This window comes from Adiantum capillus-veneris, chromosome 9 (genome assembly GCF_014529385.1).
Source record: "Adiantum capillus-veneris isolate H3 chromosome 9, ASM1452938v2, whole genome shotgun sequence".
NCBI lineage: Eukaryota > Viridiplantae > Streptophyta > Polypodiopsida > Polypodiales > Pteridaceae > Adiantum > Adiantum capillus-veneris.
Genome location: NC_140939.1, coordinates 68006458 through 68015482, shown reverse-complemented (window position 1 = coordinate 68015482; position 9025 = coordinate 68006458). Strand labels below are relative to the sequence as shown.

The 9025-nt window shown below is 37.9% G+C and overlaps 1 pseudogene; it reads left to right on the top strand.

The window, feature by feature from the left end:
- Window positions 1-7658: 7658 nt before the first annotated feature.
- LOC147450619 (uncharacterized) lies at window positions 7659-8618 on the top strand (annotated as a pseudogene).
- Window positions 8619-9025: the final 407 nt, after the last annotated feature.

Sequence of the window (9025 nt, the reverse complement as noted above, 5' to 3'; positions counted from 1 at the left end):
GCTAATATCTTGGCAACTGGAACTCCGATCGTGATCTAAAAATACCGACGCACTCCACAAAGTGAGCTCTTCAATTCCATGCTTTCATTTCAATCCTGTCACCTCAGCTGCAGTTTCCCAATCCGGTACGGATCTGCAATCATACTCAAACTTCAATATACCATAACTTTTCCTCCATAGCTCCAATCGACGAGCCGTAAAGACAGGCCGGTAGAGCACTTCAAGCACTACAATTCTAGATCATAACCTCTCATATGTGCTCACTTCAAGCATAGTACTTTTTAGCATTATTAAGGCATCAATTGGCCCTTTTAAGCCGCATCTGACATACATTAATCATTAAACTTGGCCTGTTAACAAGCCCTAGTCACTGACCATTAAATGTGTAGGCTTCAAAGAAGCTTAGCTTGTATTTATCTCCTCTGTTTCTCTACATGGCAGTGGAGCTGCAGGACATCCACCCCCTTTGAACCTGCACAACCTCCGGCCTGTGCCAACTGCACTTCAATCTGCATCTGCTAAACGTACCTTAAATTCTTTCCATCGTCAAACTCACATTATGTAAAACGAAATAAGGCTTATACCCTATCATCAATTTTCAAGATTAATCATTAGGTAGTTGCCCATCAAAAATCTTTGAACTGTATCTACTGTATCTTCAAAGAATTTAATTATGGAAAACCTGTTTAGTAAACCCCGCCAGACTCAAGTGCTTCAGTTCATGATGCACACGGCTTGACCATTAAGCTCTCTTAACGGAACCCTACCAAGCTCAAGTATGCCTTACTCTGTCTGCACACGGAATGGCCGTCAAGTCCTTTACTTCAAGTTCTGGTAGCAGAACCAACTCAAAAGATGTGAAGATACTTCACCAATTGTCCAAAGAAGTCAGTTGGAAGCCAACCATGTAATCTTATTGAATGCATAACCAAACACTCTTTTGACTAATTATAATCTAGAAAACAAAACCTTAAATCATGCAGCCTACTACATCAGGCATCTGGTATCCTCTACATCTGCAACTTGCACTTTAGTAACCCCCAGGATCAAATGGAATAATAAGGAATTGCCCACACATTGGAGCATCATAATATCGACATGAGCATACATCTCCTATATCATTCAGCATCAGGCATTTCTTGTGTAAATATGCTACCCCTGGTTCAAGTAGCACGCAATTACTATGCACATCCATCCATATTGAATCTGCTTATGAATATCCTTAGAATCCCCTGGATCATACACCATTGAGATCACATAGCATTGATGGGCTCCGCAATATACTAGAGATTCACCTGAAGCATAGTGTAGCATCCACACCCCGTTAACTTTTGGCAACTTAAGCTCGTTACCAGAAAGCATTAAAGGAATCTGACTCCCTTTTACTGGCAGCCAAGACATCACTGACATAATCATCATTAGGAATAGCATCCAAATCCAGGCACATTTGGCACATTGTCCAAGCAAATGAAAAACACTGTGCATTTTATGCAGTATCAAGGATGATTTATAGCCATCACGAAAAACCTTGGGAGTTTCTCGACCTGTGTCATCAAAGGAATTTTTACCTGTTGAGTTTTCAACTTGATCATGAAAAAAAGATTTATCTTGTAGATCTTCATCCGTAGCATCCTCAAGAAAATCACCCTTAGAAGTCTCAACATTAATCAAAATTGTAGGAGCACCTTCGAAGGATAAGCAGCAAAGATAATAAGGGAACCAAAAGGCGGGGGATAGCTTGAGAATAAGATGAAGGGCTTGGGATCTCTCTCTCTCTCTCTCTCTCTCTCTCTCTCTCTCTCTCTCTCTCTCTCTCCAATCAAAGCACGAAGAAGAAGGTCAAACTGGAAAAATGAAATTACGAAGGGCATACAGAGCCTGCTGGCAATCAAAGTAAGTCAATTAGAGGAGACAGAAAAATTCATAAGTGGAAATTAAGGCAAAGTAAAGCAAATAAAGCAAGGAGCTTAATGCTTAAGGCAATGATTTCTTTCCTTCTTCTCTTCTTTCTTCTTCTTCTTCTTCCTCTCCACGACGCTTGTTCCCTAACCTTGCATGAATTTTTCTCTTTATTTTTAATTTTCCCCTCATAAAAAAAATTACTCATGCTTTTGAAGAGAGGATGGCCTCTCTCTCTCTCTCTCTCTCTCTCTTTTTCTCCTTCATTTACACACTAAATTGGGTGGCCCTCCCATGGGCGACCCCTCCCCTTGAGTTCATGGGTGGCCACTGCTCACCTTGGGCGGCCCTTAAGCCTTAAGCTCATGGGCGGCCATAGTTATTCAATTGGGCGCGTACTAGTGGGCGGTCTTGCCTTTGTAAGAGCACCACATTTGGGCATACATGCCGGCCAATGCAAAGCCAAGCAGTATATCCATTGGGCGGCCATAGTCCCTTGGGATTCTTTTCGGCCCTTAAAGGGAACCCCATTTGCCATACATATCATTTAGCGGCATTGCCAAGCTCCCTCCATTGGGCGGCCACATTGGGCGGGCATTGTGGTACATGCCGGCCAAGGCAACACAATAAGCATCAAATTTGGCGTACATATCGGTTAAAGCATTGCCCATCACAACTTCTTTCTTCAACCGCCCTGGACTGACAATATCATCGTGAATTTTTTTGTCCATATCGACATCTGGAATAATGCAAAATTTACCCAGCTCAGCAGTGCCGACAACTGACACCGGACTCTGCTTGCCAAGCCGTAAATCCCACTAGAGTTTTCAAACTGCATAAAACGCATACAAACCCCGCTGAGGCTATAAAATTCCCAGATGGAACTCCGACTGAGCGGACCGAACTAGTACGGAGCGAGCCCCCGAAGAATCTTTAACGGCTAATATCTTGGCAACCGGAACTCTGCTCGCTGATCTCAAAAGACCGACGTGCTCCACAAAGTGAGCTCTTCAAGTCCATGCTTTCATTTCAGTTTTTTCACCACAGATGCAGTTTCCCAATCCGGTATGGATCTGCAATCGACTCAAATTTCAATATACCATAACTTTTCCTCCATAGCTCCAACCGACAAGCCGTAAAGATAGGCCGTTAGAGCACTTCAAGCACTGCAATTCTAGATCATAAACTCTCATCTGTGCTCACTTCAATCATAGTCCTTTTTAGTATCATTAAGGCCTTAATTGGCCCTTTTAAGCCGCATCTGACATACATTAATCATTAAACTTGGCCTGTTAACAAGCCCTGATCCCTGACATTAAATGTGCAGGCTTCACAGAAGCTTAGCTTGCATTTCTCTGCACTGTTTCTCTACATGGTAGCGGAGCTGCACGACATTGTCATGGCATTTGTAAAGATCCATGAGGACCATCAAATGGCCATTTAGAAATCCCTAGGCATAAATGTCAATAACCTTAATGTGAAAAAGAGGGCTTATCAAATCTGTACTCTATGTAAATCCCAATTCTAAAGTAGCAAGGTTCGTTGAGTTATAATTCTATCATGACATTTGTAAAGGTCCATGTGAGCCGGCCAATGGCCATTTAGAAATGCCTAGGTATAAATGTCAATAACCTTAATGTGAAAAAGAGGGATTATCTTTAGAAGGAGAAAGAGATCTAATGTACGTGCGCTCAAGCTACAAAACTTGTCTAACTTGTTATCAACTTTTGTAATGATTGGGTAATCCGTTTTTTATTCTAAAGCTTGCATTATGTTCCTCTCTCTTTGCTCTTTCATTCAAGTGTAAGCATTGTCAGTTTTGATGTGGCTCGTGACTACGTGTCTGTGAGCCTTAGCTACAGATTTGAGTCCTTAAATCATTGTTTTATGATGTTTTGGCCATATGAGAGTGTTTCTAAACCATAAGGCAACCTTTTTGGATGGTTTTTTTGAAATTCTCAAGACCTTTTTTTGTGATGGATTTTGATTTTGGTACCTTGTTGGATTTCACCCTCACTTGATAAGATAGTGCCCCTAGGTGTCCTAGACCTCTTGCTAAAGTTTTGTTTCATTTCGAGTCTGTTCGAGTGCCAACATGGCATGATGACCTAGAGCGGTGAGAAAGGATATAGGAAGATTTCTCTAATCATCTCTCTCTCTCTCTCTCTCTCTCACACACACACACACACACACACACACACACACACACACACACATTGTGTCTTTGAGAGAGAGAGAGAGAGAGAGAGAGAGAGAGAGAGAGAGAGAGAGAGTACACCCATGCATAAACAAGAAACACATACACACACATACATAAACAAAGAACGCATACATACACACATTGAGAGGGAGAGAAAGAGAGATAGAGATAAAGTAAAGAGAGAGAATGAGAGAGAGAGATATAAAGCAAAGAGAGAGAGAGAGAGGAGGAAACAAAGAGAAAGAGGGAGAGAGATATAGAGAGAAACAAAAACCAAATAGATAAAGAGAGAGAGAGAGAGAGAGAGAGAGAGAGACAGAGAGAGATAGAGAGAGAGAGAGAGAGAAGACGAAAAGAGGGAGGGAGAGAAAGAGAGATAAAGTAAAGAGAGAGAATGAGAGAGAGAGAGAGAGAGAGAGAGAGACACAGAGAAGACGAAAAGAGGAAGGTAAGGGGAGAAAACAAAGAGAGAGAGAGAGAGATATAGATTAAAAAAGTAGAGAAAATATGAAATGAAATGTTATATTAAGATTTAGGGTTAGGTTAAATTTAGAATTACATTTAATTAAAATTAGGTTAGATTAAGATCTAAGATCAAGTTGGATTACATTTATATCATATATAAAATGTATGCTAAATTTAAAATTAATTTAGACTTAAGATTACGTTAAGATTTAAATTAGATTTAAGATTAGGTTAGATTACATTTAAACTTATGTTTATGTTTAGTTTAAGATTATGTTAGATTTAAAATTAAGGTAAGATTTAAGATTAGCTAGGTTAGATTTAAGTTAGATTACATTTAGGATTAGGATTTAAGATTGGACTAGATTTAGGTTTATGTTGAGTTTAAGATTAGATTAGATTTAGATTTAAGATCAAGATAAGATTTAAGATTAAATTAGATTTAGATTTAAGTTAGATTACGTTTAGGTTTAGGTTAGATTTAAGATTACATCGATTAGATTTAGGTTTATGTTGAGTTTAAAATTAGATTAGATCTAGGTTTATGTTCGATTTAAGATTAGATTAGATAAGATTAGATTTAGGTTAGATTTTTGGGCATGTCAATGAAAGCTTTGTCCAAATAGCAAACACTAGTTACACAACAGTATGTATATTCCCATCAGAATATGGCACCTATTAATTCACCCACTAACCATGTTCAATTAGTTCACAATCATCATGTGTTCAATTAGGTTAGATTTTGGATTTAGTTTTTATATTAGAGTCTACCTTCGGGATAATGGAAAAAAATTAGAGTTAGACAAACGGTGATCCCTCTCTTCCTCACTATGGATGTGATCTTAAGTTGGAAAGCTTTCAATGGCATGATACTCAAATTGGTGGCAAGCATGTAATGTGCTATGTAATCCCTCTAACAAAGATCTGCTATGAAGAGATGTTAAGGTTCTGTAAATTGCTACGCTAGAGAAGAGGCAAAGGAGTTTTATCCACTACATGCACTATCATGTAGACATGGGTGTGTAGATTTCTCATACCCACAAATATAGGCATTGACCAATTTAGACGAGATTATAACCCGGTGGTGCTGATCTCAGTGCACCTCTAGACCGAGGTGTGCGGGGATCGAACATGACTAGAGAATGTGAGGTAGTTTATAGTGTGAACAAAGAGAGAGAGAGAGAGAGAGAGAGAGAGAGAGAGAGAGAGAGAGAGAGAGAGAGAGATGCAACAAGGAGGATGACAATAGGAGATTAAATTTATGTCCAGGTTATAAGGTTTTTACATTAATTATGAGTAGTGATAAGGATGTGGGGCCGTCCAACCGAAACACCACTTTCATGGTAGGCCAATGTAAGTACATTTCTACTCCTCAAAGAGTAGGTTGAATCCCTCGATGCGCCGTATAGAGAGGAGCATGGAATTCATAGATGAATTTCTAATGAAGGGAGTGAGTAACACATAGCCTGTTGCCATGGAGAACATAACAATTCTGCAAGTTGAATGGTGCCTATTTCTTCCCTAAGGCAAGCATTAGGGCCAAAATCGACTCAAAAACGATTGTGTAAGGAGTTGGTTAACTTACTAATCACCAGAGCCATTTATGGTCAAAACGGCTCCAAATTCGGCCATTTTGGTCATTTAAAACATATCTAGACAATCTAAAGAGTATATATGTACATATCTCCAAATATTCAAAAAGATATCATTTTCTTCATATTCCTTTGCGGCTCACCTCAAAATTTTGTTCTCATTTACTTCACTTAGCGGCAAATAGTTTTTTCCACTTTTGAATCACTCAATATCTCTTTTTTCTCTCTCACCTTTCACGAACTTTCTCTCTTCTTTTTTGATGCACCTTGTTTTGCTACTATGTTATCTCTATTATAGTTTTTGTGTGTTTATTACTTGCAATGAGTAATACATCTTCCATTAGTGATAACCGCAAGTTTCACTTGAACATTAAGCTAAGTCAAGAATATGTTACTACACGGAGTCTCTATCAAAGACCAATTACAATTGCAAATTAAGCACAACAACTTTGCAATGAGGGAAAGAAACACATTGATATATGTATAGATGGGAGCTTGTATCCACCGGATCCTAGCACTAGAAGGTATCCATATTTTCACACATCTCATGATGATGAGACTCGTTGGAGATGGGATTGATGGCTTACTAGGATATAGTTCTATGCTATCTCATTTACACATTTATCATACACATTACATTCAATATCTCAAAACTGCTTTGTCTTCAAATGCAAGAAGAATTCTAGAACTTGAAAACCAAATAGTGTCTCTAAAACAAGAAAATCATCAGCTTCAAAATTTAAAAGAAACTCCAATAGGATTAAGCGCACGAGTAAAACAAATGATAGATGTGGTAAACTTAACAGAAGGTTATGAACAAAGAAAAAAATATTAAACACTACTAGAGAACATATAACTAGCCTTTTAGGATTTGATATGTCCAATGTTCAAGGAAGGGTGAGATTTTTGAATGAGGTAATGAACAAAAGTGACATTTTGAAACTTTTAAAAATTCTTGAAAATCGAACTCAGAAGAAATTGGTATTTCAAAATTTACTAAAAGATATGGGTTTATTGGTCCAACCTTCTCAAATGCAATAAGTTTGTGACACAATGGGGGTGAGTAGAAGGGGTTATAGAGACATCTCTAAAACGGGGTTTCAGGTTCTAAAGTATTACAAGATTGAAGCGTCTCGGTTGCCTAGGCCTCACAATGTTGGGAAAGTAAGGACTCTGTTAAATGAAGAAATACCCGAACATTTTGGAGAGTAATATCATAAAGAAGGACGATGCCATACAAAAAAAAAAAAAAAATCTTCTTTTGAGTATAATGTTTTTAATAATATTTGGATGAGAATGAAAAAATTTCAATCTGCTATGGTGAGATACTATAACATGCGAGAAGTAGATTGTGAAGGAAAACTTATATTTGTTATGAAATTAGATGAAGCTCAAATTCAAAAATGTCAAAAAATGAAAAGAGTATGCATATCCTTAATGAATAGAGCATTAGATTATAGCAGGGTAAGCTTGATTCCTCATACCACAAAACTCAATCAGAAATGGAGCTTTGGTGGATTGGAACAGCTCAAATACCAGTAGAAAATCACGATACATTGAAATGGCTCTTTTTGCAGACCTATATCCCTTCTGTTATATAGGACCAAAATGCAGGGGAACAACTCCGTGGAGATGGCATGGGTGACTTTATTGTAGAATGGCACTTGAGTGCCGATCTAAAAGCATTGAAGTGCATGTTTGGTGTATGTGGAGGTTCCAATACCAAGTATCCATGTCTGTATTGCATGGAAAGCACTAGAACAAAAGGATGGCTTGCAGAACACAAGGTTGGAAAACCACCATCGAGAAATAGTGTGAATGTTATTGACTACCCATCGTCTTCTATGATTTGGGATCCAATTCTAACAATAGATTTAAAAAATGTACATATATGTACAATGTATGCAGAGATTAGAATCTTGGACAAATTGCTTCAACTCCATCTTGACTATGCATATTCTATTAAGCCAAGTAAACTTGCAGACGAGTGCATAGAAAAATGCGAGGCTTTGCTCTCACGAATGGGTTTTCATAAGGGTCAAGTGCATCTTAAAAAAGATCATACTCTTTCAAAAGGAGCGGGTGATGTTTTGCAAGATGTTTCAATGGGTGGAGCATAAGCCAAAAGATTTTTGAGTAACCATGACAACAAACAAGTTGATGCTATGTGGAACTGTTGGAAGGATCTTGGTGTAATAACAACCAATGTCAAAAGTAGACCAGATATAGCCAACAAATGCATGGAAATGTCGAAGAAGCTCGATAGTTTTTTGAAAGTTTTGAGACAACAAGTTAGCTCCGCTACTTATGTAGATGACTTTAAAAAGACAATAAAGCTTTTAATAATTGCTATCACAGATTCTTGGGGAGAAAAAGACATCACATATTACTTGGTGAGTATTCAATTACTTTTTGAAGTCTGGATATTAGTATTTTACATTGCAACCTATGAGTTCAACTAACCTTTTTTTAAAATAAAGTTTTAGCATATTTTATACCTGCATGGACCATATTTTGCAAAACAAGGACCCCTTGCAACATGGAATACTTAGAGAATGGAAAAATCTCACTATCAAGCGAGGACTTCATTTTTCAGATGTACAAGAAAGGGAGGGGGACAAATAAGGAGCAATGCACTAAAGAAATCATTCAATTGGTTCTATAGGAGACAATTACAACGGATGAGATCAAACAACCATACTGCTCAGCCACAAATGGAGATTAATGCTTCACTTTGAAACTTTGTACCAAGTCTTTCTAAAGATATTCAAATTCAAAAAAGATGTTTTTATGCAAAATATTGTCAATTTTGCGTTAGTTTTTTGTTTTTTTGGTATCACTTGGCATGTCACCCGTATATCTCAAAAGA